A 22,344-nucleotide genomic window follows, 5' to 3' on the forward strand; every position below is an offset into this window, starting at 1 on the left:
ATATTGCTATCCATAAATATTGTACATCTTATTTATTTAGTTCTCTAATGACTTTCAATTGTTTCATTATTTTCTCTGTAAAAATCTTGTAAACCTTTTGTTAGATTCATTCCTAGATACCTTATGCTTTTGTTGCAATTATAAATTGTATCTTTTTTATATTACATTTTTAAAATGTTTATGAACATTGTTTAGAAAGGCAATTGATTTTTGTAGATTGGTCTTAGAGCCAGCCACTTTACTAAACTCTCTTATTATTACTCATAAGTTGTTTTTAGATTGTTTGTGGTTTTCTATATATTTAATCATAGTATCTGCTACTAATGAGGGGTTTGTTCCTTTCTAATCTTTATGCCTTTACTTGCTTTTCTTAACTTATTGTCTGGCTAGAGCCACCAGCTTTGTTGGGGATCAAAATGTGATAGTGGGCAAACTTGTCCTGTTTCTGATTTCAAATGGGATGCTTCTAACTTTTCATCAAGATTGATGTGTTAGGGAGGCTTTGGTAGATACTTTCATTGTGTAAAGAAAATTCTATCTTACTCAAAGTTTACTAAGACTGTTTAAATTGAATCAATGGTTAACTTTATCCAATGCTTTTCCTGTTTCTATTGAGATAATATATAGGATTTCTGTTTTATTCTATTATGGTGGATCACAATTCTAGATTTTCTAATGTTAAACTACTCCAGCATTCTTGGGATAAACCCAACTAGGTCATGGTAAATAATTTTTTTGTTTAACCCTACTGGATTTGGTATTTTGTAACATTTTGTTTAGGTTCTTGAGTGATATTTGGTAATGTTTTTTTGAGGTTCTTGAGTGAGATTGACCTGTAATTCCTATTCTCAAGTTGTACGTATCTCTTTTTGGTGTGCAGGTTATGCAGAATGATTTAGGGAGTATTTATTATTTTTCTATTTGCTGCGTAATTCTATAAAAAAATATAAAAATTAACTGTTGTGTGTTTAGTAATTTCACCTATAAAGTTACATGGGCCTAGTCTTTCCTGGTAGGAAGAAGATTTTAAGCTATTGATTCAATTGCTTTAATAGTTTTAAGAATATTCAAGTTTTGTAATTCTTAAGTAAGTCTTGGTAAGTTAAATTTTTCTAAGAATTATTTCATTTTATCTAGGTTTTTAAATTCATTGGCATAAAACTGCTCATCATATTTTCTTTTTAATCTGTGCTGTATCTCTATTTACATTTCCTTTTTAGTTCTTATATTGTTTGCACTTTCTTTTTGTATTCAATCGGTCTTGCCAAAGGACTGTCTATTTTGTTAGTCTTTTCAAAAAGCTTTTATCTTTGTTGATCTTCCTGTTGTACTTTTGTTTTTGGTTTCATGGAATTCTGCTCTTATTTTCATTGTTTGTTCCCATTTATTTTCTTGTTCTTTTCTAAATACTTAATGTGGGCGCTTAGTTCATTTTCAGAGTTCTTTCTTTTCTAATATAAGCATTATGACTGATAGGTTTCCCTCAAAAATATTCGGTATTTTTTTAATGTTTTATTTTCACTACAATTTAGATTCAAGTATCTAAAAACTTCATTATAATTTCATAATTGGTAAAGGAATGATGATTCTATTTCCAAAGATGTGAGAACTTTAAAAATATCGTTTTGCTATTGACTTGTATATTAATTCAATTGTCAACGGAGAATACTACTTCCTAAGGAATAAACTTAGGTTCAAAGTTCCTTTAGTGAGTGTCTATTGATGATAAACTCTGTTTTGTTTAACTAAAAATGTCTGTATTTCACGTTAAAGTTTGATAGTTAATAGTTATTTCCTTTCAATACTGAATGCATTAATTCATTGCCTTCTGTTTTCTGTTATTACTGTTGAGCAGTCTGTAGTCTATAAACTGATCATTGCTTTGTGATGTCTTTCTGGCTGCCTTAAAAACGTGTCTTTGTTGCTCTACAGAGTCACTACTCTGTGATATCTAGGCATTGATTTTATTTGTCCTGCTTAGGAATATTGTGCTTTGTGAAATTGTGGTTTAATAGCTTTCAGCATTTCTGGAAATTTCTCGGCTATTTTCACTCCTTGATTTCGTTTTTTCTCTCTCCTTCTGTGGCTCTGATTTGACATTATTACACCTTCCCATTTTATCCTCAATATTTTAAATCATTCTTCTATTTTCCAGTCGTTTTTCTTTCTGGATTGTATTTTCGTTAATTTATTCATTTCTATCTTCAAGTTCATTAATTCTCTTTCAGATGTGACTAATGTGCTTTTGAACATGTTTTTTCCTTTTAACATTTACATATTTTATATTTAGATATTCCATTTAGTTATTCTTCAGAACTGCCTGATCATTCCTAAGAGCTTTCTGTTGCTTGCTCATTCTTTTGATTCTGTATTTTATTTCTTAAATACTTCATAAGCAGCTGCTCCGTATCAGTTCAAATATAGATGGCTTATCTCCTTGTGTGCTTGATGGTCTTTGTGCACTAATAGTTGCCTGATGATAAATTGTGGGAATCTGACGGGATATACGGTAGGATACTTTCCTATGGAAATTTGGGTTGTTTGGGCAAGGAGCTGGGGAGACTACCAACCTGGGGCCACATTAGCCCTCCATGAGAGTCCGGGCTTAATGAAGAATCTCAGGTTCAGTTCCCCTTCCTTGCTGTTGATCCTAGGTTCAGTATCCATTGAATTTACATTATTGGCATTTTCCCGATTATAACACCATTTCTCTCCTTTGCTTCTTGCTCAGCACATTGCTCCAAGCTCCAGTGTAGACTCAGCTTGTTCCTTTTTATTTGGGGAGTGGGAGAGAGGAGGCTAGAACTTGGAAATTATTTTGCCCACCTCCCGGGAGTCCAGCAACAACCCCAAATGTTTTATATGGGATCTGATTGGTTTCCAGCAGAGTGTCTTGTCTGGCACTGCTACTGGAAGTGGAAGTTCTATTCTTAATCAGTGAAGTTCAATGAATAAAACACACATGCTGAAATTTCTGTCTCAGTTTTCCCAGCAGAAGGTTCCCTATTATGATTTAAAGAGTCAAGTATCTACAATTATTTTTGTATTTTCAATGTACAAATAAGGAAACTGGGGCCTAAAAGTCTAAGCAACTTACCTAATTTGTGATAAGGGGGGACTAGAAACCATGTTTTAGGTCTAATTCAGTAGTCTTTTCAATAAATCCTACTACTCTTTGGGCCTGATTTTAAGACATGTGATATTAAATTCTATCTGTAATTATTTGAATTACAACAAGATATATAAAGTTACTTTTATATCTTTACATACCAAAATCTAGATACACATATCCCTGTATAGTCAATATATATGACTCCAAACCTATACAGAAACTATGATAACTACAATTTAATACATAGACAGGCATGACTATAAGCAAGATGCGTAGGGAGCACTAAAGGGAACTACAGAGTCCTAATCTTCTTTCTCTAATAAGCATGGCCTTTAAAATCAAATAATTGTACACATAGGATGTTTGGTTTTACTTATGCACAAAAGCAAATAATTTCTGGTAAAGATTATAATGATTTGAATTAGCTATGTTAATCCATATTATACTACTGTGTTTCCCCGAAAAGACCTAGCCAGACAATCAGCTCTAATGTGTCTTTTGGAGCAAAAATTAATATAAGACCTAGTCTTATTTTAGTATAAGACCGAGTCTAATATAATGTAATATAATATAATATAATATAATATAATATAATATAATATAATATAATATAATACCAGATCTTATTTTACTATACTATAAGATATAATATAATATAACGTAACATAACATAATATAATACCAGGTCTTATATTAATTTTTGCTCCAAAAGACGCATTAGAGCTGATTGTCCGGCTAGATCTTATTTTCGGGGAAACAGGGATGTCTCAAATAGTCTTTTAAATAATCTCTTCAGTGCGTTAACTCATAGGTTAAAAAGATAAATTACACGAATCCACCAATGAAGAGAAAAAGTGGGATTCGTTGTGGGCAGTGCTCTTCAACAGTCCTCAGGAAACCTGTCAACATAAACAGTCACTAGCATAGCACAAAATTAATAATACAGTTCAGGGAGAGCAAGGGGAGAAACTAGAGGCAATCTGCGAAGGAGTCATTTCAATTTAGGGAAGCCTGCTATCAGGGAACCTGAGAGAAAGGATTAGAAACACACCCTCTGATATACCAGCATTCCAGCAAAGTTATGAATAGCTGCTGGAAGTGACCTTGAGATTTCTTAAATCCGGTCTGATAGTTTCTGTTTTATTCATTTTGTTTAGAAGAAGTATTTTTAAAGTTAAAATAACTGAGTTAATGTCCTAAACTTCTTTTTAGATATTTTGAAGGTCAGGGTGGAGAGAGATGTTTCTTCAAGTTCTTTATAGATGCCTTGGCCGTATAAATCATTACATATCCCTTTTTAAAAGTTTTCATATATTTTTCCCCCAAGGGCATTTTAGTGTCTTTAATTTTTATTTCCATGTTACCACTGCAAGAGAAGATAATGTACTTACAAGCTTTTGTTTTATTTTCCTCCTTTGACTTTCTCTCCCATTCAGATTTTGATTCTCCTCCCTTCCCCTAAACCTCTGGCATATAGCTCCACTCGTCAGAAGTAGGTGTTGTTTTAGTCAAATGTGACACTCGTTTGAATATGGTTATGCTGAGATGTTTTCTTTTGGGGGGACTGCAAACCTTTAAAAAATCCGTATTGCTAAGACTGTTCACAGCATGGTCCACATCTGCTACTATTCTTGAAAAACACTAACAGATGAAGACATTTGTGAATTTCATGGGTGAGTGTTGAGGTATGGAGCTTGGAGTGGCAGAGCCTGTATCACCCCTAAAATAGTAAGAGACACTAAGAGAAGCCCATTTGGAGGGAAGGGGACACAGAAGAAAAGGATTTCAACAAGCCAAGTCTGTAACAGGCATCCTCGGAGTTAACTTCTAACTTTTCAGTAAATCATCATTCATTGGATTGCTCAGGACCTTTGTTTCTTCTTTTGAACTTCCACCTTTTATATAATAACATGGAACATTATCGAAGATGAATTTAAATTATTTATATTATACCTGTTTTCAAATATGCTATAAAGTTGAAGAGTGAAATTCTTGATACGTTTCATTGCCCTGAAATTTCCCTCAAAGCCATCCCTAGGGTACCGGTCTCTGTGTCTGGGTATAAACGGGTATTCCATCACATCAGCTGTCCCTAGAGGGCTGCAAAATGAGATACCGTCAACTTAAACATCCTTTGCACTCGAAGTTGCCTTGTAGTACTCTTTTTATTTTTCAATAGCAATGACACTTCACTTGTTACGGAAATCGGCCAGTTCTGAGTGACTTAACAATGGGAGAAGTTGGTGTCTAATAACACGATGGATTGTTTCTAATTGCTTGAAGAGATATCCCTCTTGAGTCTCCTGCCACAGAGTCAGAAGTTAGGGCAGCGAGAGAGGTTGGTTCCACCTGGAGCCCAGGGCACACAGCAGGTGACAGGTGGCATTGTCTCAGGAGATCCAGTTTACTCATTATTTTAGTGTTTGTGACAGTGAACACCTTCCAAGTGAAAATTAATGTCCCTTTTGGATTACTTATGCTATTATTTTTAATGCTGTAGTTTTCCACATCATCCTTGGACACAATTTTTTTTTTTCTGGAATGACTGTGAAAAAGAAATTATGTGTTTGTTTCTAGTAATAGCACATAAAAATAGATTTTGAGAGAGGTTGATGTCCCATGATTTTCTCGTAAACATTCTTAATGATGATCTTTCTTTAAAGGGAAAGGAAAATGTGTGTAGTGTCATATATTATTTTATGTCATAAAATAATGAAAGTTATTTTATTGGGAGGAGGGGTGAAGCTCTCTTCAAAACATCCACAGGAGGAAAAATTCTGTCTAATAAATTCCAAACAAAACCTCAAATTTGCTAATCAAGAATAAGCTTCAGAATGTTAAGATCGTTCTGGACCTGCCTGAATCCTGCCTGTCTATTTTGCATCTGTCACCCCCACTCTGGTCCATTAGTGAATGGCAGGGACAAAAGGCCTTTCTTAATCTATCCAGCTGCTGCCACTCCTGCCAGAGCATCTCTCGGCTGTGCCTACAGTAGAAGAGGCAAGCCAGAGGAGCATGAAATCAACCGCAGTTTCTGCTTTCTCTTCTTCCTGCTCCCCCATCCCATCAAAACCTGCAATTCTGAGTGGCTGGTGGGGCTTCTGACGCCCATCCAGGTCCCCCCTCTGCCAACTGTGCACATGGGCAGCCTCTCGAGAGGAGCACGTTCCAAGCTGCCAAACATTCAGTGTCACTTCCTCCGCACGAAACTTTTCGTTGACTTTCCAAGCAGGCAACATTTGGGGAATTTTTCTGTTACTTCCTTAGGAAGGGCTTACTCAGTAGTTTTTTTTCATGTCCTTACAAAGTTTAATCAATTGTTAAATAACTTTGGTAGATAAAACGCACTGCAAACACAGCAATAAAGGGTGAGAAAATCTTTATTTCGACTTCAATACTATTAATGTTGTGTATGATTGAGTTTTTTGGGTGTTTTTTCTTTTTTTTTTTTTAAAGGTTCTGAGGAAAGAGATTCATCTTTCAAATGTGGCAGACTGGAACTAGAGCAGATACCGAGAAGTTGTGGGGATTGGAGAAGTGACAGTGACATTCCTTTTGACTAGGGTTAGTGGTTATCACCGTTTTTTTGGACTGTCTCTGTCTGTCTGTTTTAGATTAAATGAGATAGTAGCAACTTAGGGAAGCAAATGAATCTATCTACTTGGCAAATGAGCTTCTTCCCTCTTTTAACCTGAGAACTAGCAAGCAAAGATCATTTTTACTAGAGAGAGATTAAGGCTATCTAGAAATATCCAGAAAGAGCTTCAGATGGACACGCCCTGGAAGGCTCTATATATTGAAGTTTGGGATCTATTGAAGCACAGGGAAATATTGAGTTTGGAATACAGTGACTGAAAGTAGCTAAATGTTAGTGAGGAATTTAATTGTACCTAGATATATGGATTTCTTCAGTCCTAGCTCTATATGTGACTTTTTAAAATGTGTGTTTAAAATGTGGATTATAAGTTTATTTTATTATGTGACTTTTAATGAAACAGAATGTTCCTTTATATTTGTACTTATGCGCTACAGTAAAGTTCTGCTTTATAGGAGAAAATAATAATTGCCCCTGGCTCAGTTGATACCATGCCTATAGAGAGTCCTAACCAGGAAGATACGACCCACACACTGGCATCCACCAGGCAGAACTCACACTGCATAGTGTATCAATGAGATAAGACCTGGGAATAAAATAAACACGTTAAGGAACGTTTACTATTACATTAACTAAGACACATTTGCTGAGCATCTCTATTCATTCTGCTGGATCCCAAAGGACAGTAGCAGAGATGTGAGAATTCCTTACCAAATCCAAGAAACCAAAAGGGATGGAGAAAGAATGTCACCCCACGGTCTAAAGAAATTTACCTCAATCCCGTGGAATTTCAATTTGGGGCTGTATATTTTTCTTCAATGTAAATCATCTGCAATCCTCCCCTGCCTTAGAATGAAGGGGATAAGATAGAAAGAAAAAAGAAAATGAACCAGAAATTCCAAAGTAAGAGAAACACTTGAACACAATCATGCAAAAAGCCAGGAATCCAAAAATTAATGTTTTTCCTGTGAAGACTGGAGAACGACTAGTTGGGCTTTTAATGAATACTGGAGTAAGCAAAAGGGGCCATAAGAGGACTTATTGTTGTAGGGAGCATGCAGGCCTAACATTTCATGACTTTTGTGCTTCCAACGTTATAGTCAGATGATTCCATTCCTGCAGTTAAAATAATAATAATAATAAAGTTAATACTACAGGGGGTGGGAGAAGAGGTCCATTAGGTTGATTTGAAGTAAAGAGATGAATATGATATACAGTGGCATTTCTGAGATAATGGCTAAAAGTAGTAAGAGTTGCAAGTCAAACAGGACTAGCAACAATTTCAAGCCGAATGCTGGGAGGATTTGTACCAGCCACATGTAAGCAAGAAGGAATTCTTGAAGAAAGCTGGTACAGTGTCAGAGAAGACAAAATGCAGTGCTTAGCTATGAATATTTTGTAAGGTTATCCTGTGACTCTTCATGTACAGGAATTACTAGCAGTTCTCTAGGCCAAAATTTAGTCTAGAATAGGTGACTTCCTAGCAAATACAGCCATTGTTAGTGGTTATTACAGTGATTTTAAACTAGTATGGTCAGTATTAAAGTGCTTTATTCCGTGGCCATTTGCTTTGCAGCCAGATGAATCCATAAATATAAAATACAGCGATGGATTATTTTCTTGTATCTTCTTAATGCTACTATCTCACAGATATTTTAACAGCTTGGAAAAAGTGTCAAAAATGTAGGATTCAGAAAGAATTACGTATCCCCTCTCTCTCAACCCCCATCTACAGCTTTAGTAGCTCAAAGAAGAAATCCTAGCTAAATCGTACTTTCAGTAAGAGATATTAAAAATAGAAACAACAGTTACTTTCAGAAGCCCTGTAATTTTCATCTCTACCTGATCCATTATAAAAGCAAGTATTCTCTGAACACTTCCATAATCCAGAATCAATAGACAACTGAATTGTGTGCCCAGGGGTGCAGCTTCATCCAGACCACCTGCTTCAGGTACCCAGGCAACAATGGGTACCCACTTTCCTAAGGCCATCAGCCAGCATTACATTGTTAAACTGCCTTTTAAGTGGATATATTTTGGAGAATAACGTAACAAATAAGCAGTTGTTACTTTCTGAGTGGTTACTGTGTGTCAAGCACTAAGCAAAGGGTTTTAAAGAAATAAGAAAGATCCTATGGTCAGTGGATCAAATATAAACTCTGTATGGATAGGAACCATACCTTCTTCCGCCTTGCATGGAATGGATATATAATAAATGTAAGAATTGCTTTGATCTCCACAAACAGTTTCACGAGGAGAGAAAGGCAGATACCATCTTCCTAAAGGAGTATATTAATAAATGGATGTTAAGTGATTTGCCAAAAGTGGTGGACAGCATCCTCTCTAGGGAGGAATATCAGGGAGACGGGCCAGTGCTCCCTATCTCCTGGATGGACTTTGGGCGTCTTGGCTTTGTGCTTGGCAAGAACCAGGGCTTGGTTCCTTTTGTGTACAGTCAATCCTGGCCTCCTCTCCTGAGCCAACCACTGATTGAAGAGGAACTTTTTTTTTATCACTTTGAGTTGAGTCAGTTCATTCTCATATTACTAGCTATTTTTTTCTTCAAAAATTGGCCTTACGAAATACTATTTACAAATACTGTTGCCAGTAGTCGTTACATATTGGCAACTTACTTTGCTCTAGGCTCTCTGCTAAGCCGTTGACATGTAATATCTCCTTTCAATGTCATCTCAGTACTATGAAGTAAACATTGTGTCCATTTCAAAGAAAAGTAAATGGAGGCTCAGTGAGATTATATAACTTGCCCAGAGTTAAGGACTTAAACCTAGATATATTGAATTGTATGGCTTTTAAACTTTTTGCCTCCCTCTATTTACTTATTATTCCATGATGTAAGCAATCAATCAGCTGATAAAAAACAGTATTCAAAGACATTTGAATACTGTGAGTGTATTTCCAGACTCTTCTATTTCTTAAAGAAAGCATTAGAGAGATGCCTCTGAATAAGGAAGACACGAACGAATTTCAACAAGTAAATTGAAAGGCATATACCAATGAAACTAATGAGATGAAAAAAAGAGACAAATGTAAAAACATATTCACGAACAGAGAGACATGAAAGTGTCTTAACTGGAATGACTAGTGACGGGAACAGTATCTGATGAAAACACTCCAGAGGACCCCTAAAATCCACTCACCATCCACGTTCTAGAGATCTGTCATCTCATTTTAGGTAATAGGATTTCCCACCTTTTCTGAAATATACTCCTTGCTCCACCTGGTTCCTTGGGCTACAACAGTGTTTCTCAACTTTTTAAAATTTTTATTGCTTCCTCAAAGAGAAAAATAAATTAAATACTACCTTACAGAGAAATTAAATACCGAGATCAGAACTGTTGGGTAGTGCTGAGTTCTGGAGGGACACAAACCATTTAATATCTAAGACCATTTAATATCTATCTTTTGCTGTCCCAAGAAGCAATTTGCCCTGTTGAGAATGTCTGGTTCTAGCTACTTGATCCCTGCTCCTCCGTCACATTCCAGCTATTACTTTTCAACTGAAAAGGGTAATGGATAAGTAACACGTGCTCCGGAAAGACGTGGCTAGTCAGCATAGCATCTCCTGTGTGTCTCATTAACTCATTCTATGGCAAGTTAGTTCAGTTGATCCATAGCCCGTGTTAACTACAAGGCCATTCGTTCAACTGCATAAGCCAGTCAGAATGGCTAAGAGGAAAGGCTCTAAAGTCAGGTGTCCTGGGTTCCAAATTCAGCTCCACCCTTTTCAGCGATGACTTTGGCCAATCATCTAACCCAGTGGTTCTCACCTGGGGGTGATTTCGCCACTCCCCCCCCCCCAAACATTTGACAGTGACCGGAGACATTTTTGAGTGTCACAACTAGGAAGTGGGAGACGTCTGGCATCTAATGGGTACAAGCCAGGGATGCTCTAAATATCCTCCATACACAGGACAGCCCTTTGCAAGAAAGGGTTATCCAGTCCAAACTATCAACTGCCAGGTTGAGAAACTCGGATTTCACCTTTCTCTTCCTCATTTTTGTCATTGTGCCAGACAGTGTTCATCCCTTTCACAGACACTTCCAGCCCCTCCCCTTGCTGCCTCCACTCTAGAGGCTGGAAAAGCTAAAGACTCATGTCCTCTGCCTCCCTTGCCTTGCAGCTAGAGATACCGGAAGCACTGTTCTGCCCAGTGATCTAGCTGCAACTGTGTTAGGGATGTGAGGAAAGCTTTTGTTTTTTCCTAATACAAGAAAAACATCGGGTTGATGCCCCTTCTTCTCTTCTTCCCACCGTGAACATGGAATATGAAGAGTTGCACCAGCCATCTTGCTATCATTAGGGAAAGCCAAGAGAGTCAAAGAGAAGATGGCTTAGATGTTACTGAGACTACGAACCAATGCCATATCACCCTCCTAGCCTTCTCGTTGTTAGAACGGATAACTCCTATTTGTTTAAACAGGCCTCGTATACTCACATTTCAAATTAAGTTAATAGGGTTTCCTCCCTGAATTTTGTAATTGCGGTAAATTATATATATAAAACATGAAATTTGCCATGTTAACCATTTTTAAACGTACAATTCAGTGGCATCAATTATATTCACAATGCTGTGCAACCATTACCACTATTTCCAAAATTTTTCATCACCCCAAACAAACTCTCTAGTCATTAAGCAATAATTGCGATTCCTTCTCCCTCCACCACATCCCTCAAAGTTCCTGGTAACTTCTAATCTACTTGCCGTCTCTATAATTGCCTATTATGGATATTTCACACAAGTGGAGTAATATAATAGTTGCTTTTTTGTGTCTGGCGTATTTCACTTATTATAATCTTTTCGAGGTTCATGGATATACTAGCATGGATCGGAACTTCATTCCGTTTTGTTGTTTCCATTGTATATTCCTCTGCTTGTTGACCTATTCGCCTGTTGATGGACAGTTGAGTTGTTTCCACCTTTTGGCAATAACTGGGTTTTCAAAGGTAAAGTGAAATAATGTAATTAAGTCACATAGGACAGTGAGAAGAACATGGTACGTAAGAAGAACTCGGCAAATGTGAGCTAAAACTATCACCGCTGTCACTAAGCACCATCCCATCACTTTCACCCCATCAGCTGGCTTTTGTTCCAAGGAGGACTGTGGTCACATGTGGGGACCCAGGCATCACCCTATGGTTGGGACCTACTGAGCTGTTCAAATCCAACAACACTCGCGTGGGTCCATGAGCATCTGCAAGCGTGATGGACAACACCCCATTTTCATTTGCGCGTCCATCCTCCCATGCATCCACTCAGAACTGATTACGTACCACCTAGGGGAGAAATACTATGCTTCAGACCTAAGCCTAAGTGCCACATGATTAAATTGTTGAAAATAACGAAGAAGAAAAGGAGGTGCTTAATAAGCATTTCTGGTGATGATGAAATAGTTGTACAATCAAATCAGAAATTTCTCTAGGACTGGGCTGTGTGATTTCTCCAAAGGTGTAGGAGTACTTAGCTGGATGAGGACTTCATAAGGCAGGTGCCTGATGAAGGCTGATTCATAAATAGTGTTGACTTTCATCCTTTGCACCTAACGTTTCATTCACAAAGGTACAAAACAAAAGCTCCCTATAGTGACTCATGGCTGGTGCCAGGAAGAGTGCCGTTTTCTAAGTGAGAAAAATAAACTTCTGCCTCCAAGGAACAGGGTAGGTTAGGCAGAGAGGAGTGGTAAACGGTCTGCCCACAGCAGAGGAGCCCAGCAGGCCAACTTTTTAGCTGGTGGGAGATACATTTTTGGTAGAGGACCTGGTGCAGGGAGGGTGCATATATTGCAGAACACATTAAAACAGGGAGCAGGAGAAAAGGAAGAGGGAAGGGTGATAAAGCTTGGATGACAGTGGTGACAGCAAATCTTACTTTAGCCCTGAAGATGTTGTAGACAAATGTGGATGGTCAATCATTTCAGATCAACAACGGGAATAATGTTTGGAAGTCGGGTATTCAAGGAGCATCTGCTGTGTGCAGTGCTCACATATGATCTATGTTTTAGATCATAAAATAATTATCAGCTTGCCCTGATGTATCTTAGAGAGTCAAGATTCACTACACAATTTCTTCAGAAAACCGGTGGAAGAAACTATCAGAACATCAGAAGTTTGTTGGGGGTTCTGAGACGGTACGTGAACTCCAGGCTCAGAGAACGTTGGGGAGGGCACTAGAAACAACTGCTCTGGGCGGTGGGTGGAACGTGCACAGGCAGAACGGTAGACGGAAAGGAAGAGAAATACCATCCATGGAGGAATTACGTGGCCTAGAAAGACGGTGGGGACTAAGTACATAATAAAGAAGTTGTCCTGACCGGGCCCCCATGGGAAATCAAGTTCAACAGTGAGAGTGCTGCCAGAAAGGGAGTAAGTAGCTTATTATTTCCAGGCTAGTCACAAGAGAATATGGCTTCATTTCTAGATTCTCATTTTGTTCCGCTCCTCCCACCCCCGCCCGTGCTTTTCATCTCTTGTTGTGTTTCATGTCACACACTCTAGGCAAGGTGAATACATGTTCATTTTTTCAAAAACCATATGTTATCTCCCAACAAATTTCATGGAGTTCCTCGGAATAACTGCCACGTGCCCTCCCACTCACCCTGTTACATGATTTCCATTTGAACTGGCTCACTTACCTGGCATTTCATAATGATCAAACCTGTCTTTGGTAGTCAACCTGATATTGTTATTGCTGCCTGCTATTTTTTATTCTGCAATCAGAAGTGGAAAAGATAGAGCCCTTTTGTGTTTTATATTTTGTCAAAGGCCAGGTACATTCCTGGCACTTTCTATTTGACGCGCCTAACAAAGCAGGCCCAGGTTGAAGGACACGGGTCTCTGCTGTCCTCCAGCTCAACGAAGGAGCCAGCCCAGTGGTCTCCCACCTGCAGGGTGGTGACAGATGAGAAAATGATGCCCTTGGCACAATCAACATGAAAAGAGAATTCGTGCCTCCAGTGTATCTCCTAGAATGCTAGAAAAGCCTGAATGAAAATAACCTACACCCAGGAGACAACTGCTCTGCTTAACGAGGGTGTTATTCCTACAATCACTCTCTGATGGGTGTACATTGCCAAGTGTAGAGACTTAGAGTCACTTTAAATTACTAGGGTGGTAAACCTAAGATGAGCAGAGAGAGTTTCAGCAAGATAGTCTTTCAATTAGGGAAGAAAACCCAAAAAACTATTGACCCTTGATACTCATTTAATACAGTGTTTTACTCAAGAAGAGGAAGGTAATAAAGCTTAAGAACATCTTTTTGAGTTGAGTTCTGGAGACTCTTTTTGCTGAACACCTTGTCTAATGAAAGGTTTTATTACTTCTTGATGTTATAAAGCATTTGCAAGTTGTTATTCAGGCAACAAAAATGCAGAATTTTGTTAACCAATAAAACAGGAATTTTTTCTTTTTTAATAGACTGAATGTTTTAAGAGATTGGGTACTATTGTTTCCTCATTTGTTGAAACTGTAGTATATCTACATTTTTGCATCTGGGGGAAGATAGTACCCATGAAAATGGGGAACTTTAGAGGGGGGCAATAATTCATGTGGTGACCATACTGTTTAGAAAGTCGATTGACTAATATTGTACAAAATCATAATCCATTACAGAAATTAAAAAGTTGAATTCATGCAGCAAACTGGCAACTAAATGAATGGACCAATTAAAGAATACTTTAGGACCTGCTTTGATTGCATGAAAAAAATCAACATCATGGTCTTCTTTCCTCAAATAATTATTTTTCCCCCTCAAAAGTAAAATGAGCTTATCCTTCAAAAATGTGGCTCACTACCAAAAGGGTTAATATTTCCAAACCTTTCAGTAAGGTTAGGTTACATAAAAACAAAATGCCACATCCCATTAAAACATCAGGCATTCCATTTTTATGGTATATGTTTAAATCTATACAAATCCACGATTTAAAAAGAGCCATGTAATTTAATTAGCATTAATCAATGTTGATTTAATAGAAGGCAGAAGACAGTTCCCTCTATGTCTACATTAAGGAAAACAAAAAATAAAACTCAAGTAACACTAGATAGATTCATAATCACTTATGCCCCCAAAATTTAATCTAAAGACTTAACACTGTCTACAAGGTTATAATAAATACAAAATATTGTTTATTAGTACTGGCACAAGTAACCAAACGAAAGGTACACGGCTACTTTCAAAAATTTTAAGACACTAAATTATTTAGGCTACAAGATGTTTGGGAGCATTTAGGAAAGGTAGCATATTCTAGTATGAACATCTAAAAGGTTGCCTCAAGGTTACCAACACAGACTCAAGGGCAAACTCCAATGTAGAAGGGACAAGAACCCTCATACATTTCCTTGAATCCATGGTGACTCAATCATGTGCCCATTCAACGCACTTTTACTGAGCCCACACCCTGTGTCAAGCATCATGGTAAACATGCCGGTGTGTGTTAGGATCCATTCAGGTAAACAAACAATTATAATACTGTGGGTCCAGACAAAGAGGAGAGCACAGGATACTCAGAACAGGGAAGGACATCCAGTCAGCTTAGGAGGAATAAGCAAAGCTTCCCAGAGGAGGCGATACCCGGAGGAAGCCTCGAGAAAGAATTCAGCCTCCGATTGGGTCACTTGAGATGGCCGGAACGAACGCAGCTTCTGTAGTGCACTTACTACTTTTAAAAACGATCTCTTCTTCCATTACGATGTGCGGTTTGCAAGGATAGGTTCATTTTTCAGCCCCTCTTGTGAGCTCCATTCTGCTTTGTTTCTGGTGTTTCATGCAAGTTGCCTACCGATGACTCCTGAGAACAGTATGAATGCACTGTCGCTGCGCATGCAATGTGTGTGGTTTTGCACCGAAGGTATTCAGATGCGCGAGTTGTAAAGGTTCATGGCAAGTCTTGTGCCTACTAGTCAAACTGCCTTTCCTGAGTCTCCCGGTGGGTTTACATCTGCAGAGCATTGAAGGCTGGGCTGACTTTGGAGAGGACTGAAATTGCTTCACATTGTAAATGTCATAGTCACTATATTCCCTAAAACAACCAGGAAAAGCAAACAAACCAAAAAAGGAAGAAAGTAAAAGAAGGGAATGCCAGTGCATTCCAGGCCCAAAGATCAGAATGTAAAAATGCTGCAAGAAGGCGTGGCGTGTTCCGTAGTGCCGGGCATGACTCAATAGGGCAAGAACACAGAGGACGTGACTAGAAATATCATGAGGTGAAGCTGGAGAGCAGGTGGGGGCCCCTATCTGTCTTCAGTTCTCTAGAAGATAGCAGAGAGCTATGGAAGGAGTCAGTGTTTTTTTTAACAAGGTCTGCTGGCTTTAGCATAGAGGATGGACGGGAGGGTGGCTAACCTGGAGACAGGGCGATCAGGAGAAATGATTAAGGCCTGGACTGAAGAAGGGGCAGCCGGTATGGAGAAGAGAGTACACATTTAAGAGACAAGCCTTTAAGATATATCGTTAACCGAAGTTTATCATCAGTATGGAGGTGAGTAAAGGAAGAATGGATAAACTCCTAGATTTCCTGCTTGGGGAATCCAGGGCTTCAAATGATATGGGCAGGACTTTAAACATGGAGGGGATGGTGGCTGTTGGCTGTACACCAGCAAAAGAGGCACTGTTTTTTCCTTACTATCAAGTACCAGCTGATTGAGGGATGCTGAGTGAACCAGGTCAGATTATGTCTCTGTCCCTTGGGGTGCAGGATAGGGAATATGTATGCTATTTCCCATCAGGACCGTATTTCCAGGAGTGAAGGAGAAATTCCCCAAAGAAAAGGGGAACGAAGGAGGGGGGATGAGAAAGAGTGAGAAGCAAATAAAAACAACAGCTACCATGATCTATTAGAGAAGCTAAGAGTAAGAGTCCGGAGCGATGTCTGAGAGCGAATTGTGGATATGGCCCTTGAGAGAGTTCTGGGCTAGAGATAGATTTGGGCATCAACAGTGGCAGATAGGCATGAATGTGATTGTTCAGGGAGAAGACGGAAAGGGAAGAGAGACAAAGACTCTAGAATTTGGGGGAACACCAACATTTTAGGAGTAGAGTAAGGAAAAAAAGTCCCTAACGGTCTGAGATGGAATGAAAACCAGAAAATCAGTGTCACAGCAATCAAAGACGAAGACAATTTCAGGAGAGTGGAAATAATCAATAGTGGTAACTGCCTCAAAGAAATCGAGATAAGGCATTTGGCAGGTTGGGGGTGGCTCCCGTATGAACCAGTTCAGTGTCGGTTCTAACCAGGGATGGGACATCAGATCACAGAAGGTGGAGGAGTTTATAGAAAATAAAAAAAAGTGGAGATACAAATATAGACCACTCTCTCAAGAAGCTTACCTCTAAAAAGAAGGAAAAAGCTTATAGTTGGAGTTGGAGGGGAAAGCTCTAAACATGTTTATATGACCAGGGAAGAGACTTGGTTGAGTAGGAAATGGAAGACAGAGCTAGTAGAAGAGTACAAGTAGAAAGGTGGCACTACTGCTCCTAGAAAAACAATGTCTTTTTCTCAAATAAAGTCCTTTAAAATACCCAACTGGGCTTGAAGGAAAGCATAAGAGAAAGGAAAACATTTTTCAAGGACAGGCCAAATAGGATTAATAAATTCGGGGACAGGACTATATGCAAACAGAACCAAGAACACGCAAGGGAACCTTTGAGCTTGATAAAACCTCAAACGAGTTAATCCACAGCACCAAAATACACTGTATTGGCTAGAATCCGTTCTCACTCATCATGAGGACATACGTAGTCATTATGGGCAGAGGAAAACACAACCTGGAAAACAGAGAGAACACCCAAAACAGACCCAAGGCACAATTTGTAGAGGCTTGGTAAGCTAAGCATTATTTTCAGCCGCGTAAACACAGCACAGTAATTTGGGGAACTTACTGGGGCCCGACAAACTACCAACATTTTGAAATTCTATTCCTTTGCTTTTGGAGTCTCATTTATAATTTAATGATTTATTTCACTGGTCATTCACTCATTCAATAGATCTTGATTGAGGATTTATTATGTGCTAAGCATAAGTCTGATAGAAAACCAAGAGAGCGTAGATTCTTAAGGGAAACTGGTGGTGGCTGTGTGCTGAAAAAGCATATTTGATGTACCTTTTGCCTTTGTTATAGAATATACAAAGTAAAACCTGTCAAATATCTTCTTGGCGGGAGGAATATATAGAGCACACAGTGAAAAAAAGCATCGTCGGGCACACAGGCTTTAAAAGGTGGAGAAATATTGGCCTAATTAGTCAAGCATTTCTCCTTAGAAGAGATTCAGTAAGAAGATGAAATCTGAAGAGTCCTTCCTCTGCCATTAAATTCAATTTCTAATTTCAGGCTATGAGGTAGGTAAAACAAGGAAGAAGTATACATTTAATTATGGAGGTATAGACATATATTTTTTTTTAAATGCTATTGACTTCTGTCTGCTTCTAGTTGGTACCAGCGGTAATCTCATCTCTTAATCATCTTCCTTTCTACAGCCGCCCATACCTTTAGGGTGAGGAATGTCAAATACCTATCTGAGGTAGACCCTTCTCGATTTGCCTCACAAACAGGAGCTAAGTCTCCTGCAAGGGGAAGAGGAGAGCTTAGTGTTAACTGTTTCAAGGTGTGTTAGCTGATGGTTAAAGCTGGCGTAGTGTGAGATAGAAAACTAGACAGTCTGTTCCATGCTCAGAAATACATATTGCTAAACACAAATTCTCGTGACGTTCTAAAACAAGGATGAGGGAATGGGGAGAGATCGTATAGGGAGAGGACGAGGATAGAGGCTTTATCTTAGACCAACTGCCTGTGTGCTCTGCGGCATCCATTTCTTTCTTTTTGGTCCTGAGAAGGCCTGTTCAAATGACTAAGCTAACAATACCACACACAGACTTTTGAGTATAGTATACCATACCCTGTAGGTATAAAAATTTGGCTTTGTTTTGCTCTTGGTCATGAACAAAAGCTTCTTTTTGTTGGCCTCCCAAACGCTCCTTGCCATTATGCAGAAATACATTAATTTTGAAACAAAATAAATTATGCACTTTTTCAAAAAACAAAAGAGAAACCATACACATAAACACACATACGCACAATGAAACTGACGTTACCCTGTTCCTTCCTCCATGTGTCTCAGAGTCATAGCCAACACCTGTGGCCACACAAGGGGCACACTTGGCAGCTGCAGCCCCCAGAGATCAGACACTGGATTGTCCGTCCCTGGCAGCAGTCCTAAGTGGGAGGTCGTCTCCTTAACTGACCTCTGAAATGGCCTATTGTCTGACTCCCTCTCTAGCCTGGGTTGTAACTAACAAGCTGTCTGTAGGCTGGTTCAGAGTTAGTGTACTGATGGGTTGTTCTGGATGCAATTATCCTTTGCCTTACCTCTGATTGTAAGGAATTTATTCCCTTCGTAGGGGTGAAAATTGGGACTGGGGAAATTCTTGACAAAAAACTATATTCAGGTTACTTCCAAGGACAAAACAAAATGCTTTTTGCTTCCCCCTCCCCTACACCCCCAACGGAAATTGGATGAGATCAGCTTCATGTTTTAACACACAGTTGAGTTTCGGTTATTCAAAAGTACGAAGAAGAGTTTCTTGGGCACTTCCCCCCTCTGAAAGAAGACTGCGTTTCCTTATTGCTGCTTCTTAAAACTGTGTCTTAGAGGCTGAAAATGAAACATTTCTTTCTTTAGAAACTTAAGGAGCTACAACTTTGTTTTTGCTATTACTTAAAAAAGTCTCGTCTATTGTAGAGAAGAGCTCTTTCTATCATGAGTTGTCTTGGTTCTTTAAAGAGGAAAATGATGACACTATAACCTTGCCTGTATACCACTTGCTGATGAATGACATTCCGTGTAAGGGACAATCATTACGGGAATGAGGCAGGGACAAGCCAAGAATATAAGAGGGCCACGCGTAGGATGCAACACACACAGCCCTCCAGGAAAGGTCTACTGTGCATACAATTGTCCTCATGGCAAGTTAAGGAGAAATACAGCTGACATTTACAGGAAGATACATTTGGAGGAAATTATAGAATATATTATCACATCCAACATCAAATGGTATTCATCCTGTAAAATGTTTTACATTCTCTTTATTAACTTTCATAAAAATGTAAATATGTCTCTTGTTTGGTCACCACTGATTTTAGATTGGGAGTCCCAGTATAGTTTAGTAAATGATGAGAACTAAATTGGGGAGAAGAGCCATGTGACTCCTATAGAAGAATTCCAAATCATTTATGTAGCTACTTACCCTTCAAGGAGGTAGAGCTTAATTCCCGACTCTTTGAATATGGGCTTTGTGATTTAATTCCAAAGAAGAGCGTATACAAAAGGGTGGGGGAGAGTTACTTTACAGTGGACAAACCAGGTGGACACTCCCTCAACCAGGTGATAAAGGTTAATATCAGCAGTAATGTCAGGTTGAGAGCATGTACCCTTGATATGATGTGACCTCATCGAAGGGCACTTCACCCTTGTATTCTTATTCTCAAAACTCATAACTATAGTTATCCATGTGTAAACATCAGATAAACCCCGGTTGAGGGACATCGACAAACTATCTGACCATCCTCTAGCTCCAAAACTGTTATGGTCACCAAAAACAAAAATAGTCTGAGGAAATGTCACAGCCTGAAGGACCCTGAGGAGACGTGATGACTAAATACAATGTGTTATACTGAAGAGGATGCTGGAAGAGAAAAAAGACATAGGGGGAAGGAAAAGGTGAAATCTGGATGGAGCGTGGACTTTAGTTAATAGTTGGTCCCAACGATGGTTCCTTAGTTGTAGCACACAGGGGAAACTGGGTGAGAGGTATACAGGAACTCTGCACTACTTTGTAACTTTTCTATAAATCTAAAACTACTCTAAAATTATTTATTTAAATAATTGTTTGCTTATTTAAATTAAAAAAGATCATTCACATATTGCCAGATTGTGGCAGAGTTCCTCTGTATCAATCAATAACATATCTTTCTTTCTCTCTTTCACCCACACCCATCCACCAAACCATGTGGCATAGAGTCACTTCCCTGACACATAAGAATACTTTATCTTTCAGGCCACTGTAGTATGAATGGAGTCAGACCTATTCTGAGAGCTTTGGATTTCCCAATAATACTTAGGTTGTGGTCTTAGTAATAAAACACAAGTGCTCAAAAGACAGTGTCCACAAACCTGTATTTCTCAATGGCTTTAAAAGATGTAAATTCCTTCACCCACCTATCCAGTACACTTCAATTTCAAGTGAATGTTATTAATGACATGATTAATAAGACAACGTCTTAATCTCTGAAGGCAACATACTCTTTGCTAGATTACTGAGAGCAGCATACATTTATTGATCAATTGTTATCATGAGAGGTAAGGGGGTAAGGTCTGATGTACCACTGTGTTAGAACAAGGATGAGATTATTTCTTTGAGAATCTATATCTGTCCTTTCCAATGATAAGAAATTGGGTCTCTCAGAATTTCAGAAGATTTTTCTTTCCTACTGTTTTCAATTTATCATTTTACTCCGAGAAAGGGAAAAAAGTGATAGTGTCAATGAATGTTTGCTTAAAAAAAAAACGATTGTGGGGTTTTTAGATTTGTTAACAAGAAATGCGCTTTTGTTAACATTTAATGATTATAATTTTAAAAGTTCAGTTAATCTAAATTTAATTAACCAGAATAATAAATTGGTCAGAATTGCCTCTCTAATTCTGTTTTTAGGAAAGGAGGCAAATACCATTCTAAAAAGCTGAAGGAAAAAAAAAAAATACATGCAACTTCCTGCATATATTTTAGGGATAAAAATAAGATTCAGTAAAATCATTTGTACATTCTATACCTATAGTACTTTATAATGATAATTTATATTAAGGAAAAAAACATGATGCTTACTAATAGGGATAAAAAAGTGTTCCCTATGGAATTCTTAACTAAGGAATTGCAGAAGAGTCAAGCAACGTGTTTTAGGAATATTTTTCACAGTGAGGCACTTAATATGGAAAAAACTAATGGGGCAGGAGGGATCTACAATAAATGCGGGTAGCTATTTTTTATATTACCCTTTAAGCAGTTCAGTTAATATGCATTTTGCATTTCATTAGACTATTGTATGTGTGTGGTTAGTAATGAGAATTACAACAACGGTTTCCTTTCCCAGAACACCTCTGATGTGTCAAACTTTATACTGCTAGGCATTTGACACACACTACCTAATACCTAACACAGGCCTGCAAGGTGCATACAATTACTATTTAACAAGCGAGGAAACTAAGGGCACCAGCAGTTAGGGGACTGACTCAAAGTCCCACAGCTTGTAAGTGAGGCGGCCATGACACACCCGTCTGTCTGCCTGAAATGCCTGAACCCTGTCCTCCCAGAGCATTCAGCTTTGTTATAATTTATATCCTCATTATTAACACTATTAAACATTTATATATCATTAATTAGGTAACTTAAGTCATTTAACCGTTCTAGGCTTCAAGTTTCTCTTGGGTAAAATGGAGTTAGCTAGTTGATTTCTAATGTTTCTTCCAGTTTTAAAATGGTAACATTGATTTACATACAGAATAAGAAAATGAAAATGGCCATGTTCACAATATTTTTGTTAAAAATAGGTTATTAACAATGGTGCTTACTAAAT

General features: G+C 38.3%; 1 long non-coding RNA gene across 1 annotated transcript in view; it reads left to right on the forward strand.

Annotated features, from left to right (window-relative positions):
* LOC117012124 (uncharacterized) overlaps positions 1-22,344 on the forward strand; it is a 166,120-nt gene that overhangs the window by 56,520 nt on the left and 87,256 nt on the right. The gene's annotated exons all lie outside the window — the stretch shown is intronic.

The sequence above is a fragment of the Rhinolophus ferrumequinum genome, chromosome 20 (assembly GCF_004115265.2).
Source record: "Rhinolophus ferrumequinum isolate MPI-CBG mRhiFer1 chromosome 20, mRhiFer1_v1.p, whole genome shotgun sequence".
NCBI classification, from domain to species: Eukaryota; Metazoa; Chordata; class Mammalia; order Chiroptera; family Rhinolophidae; genus Rhinolophus; species Rhinolophus ferrumequinum.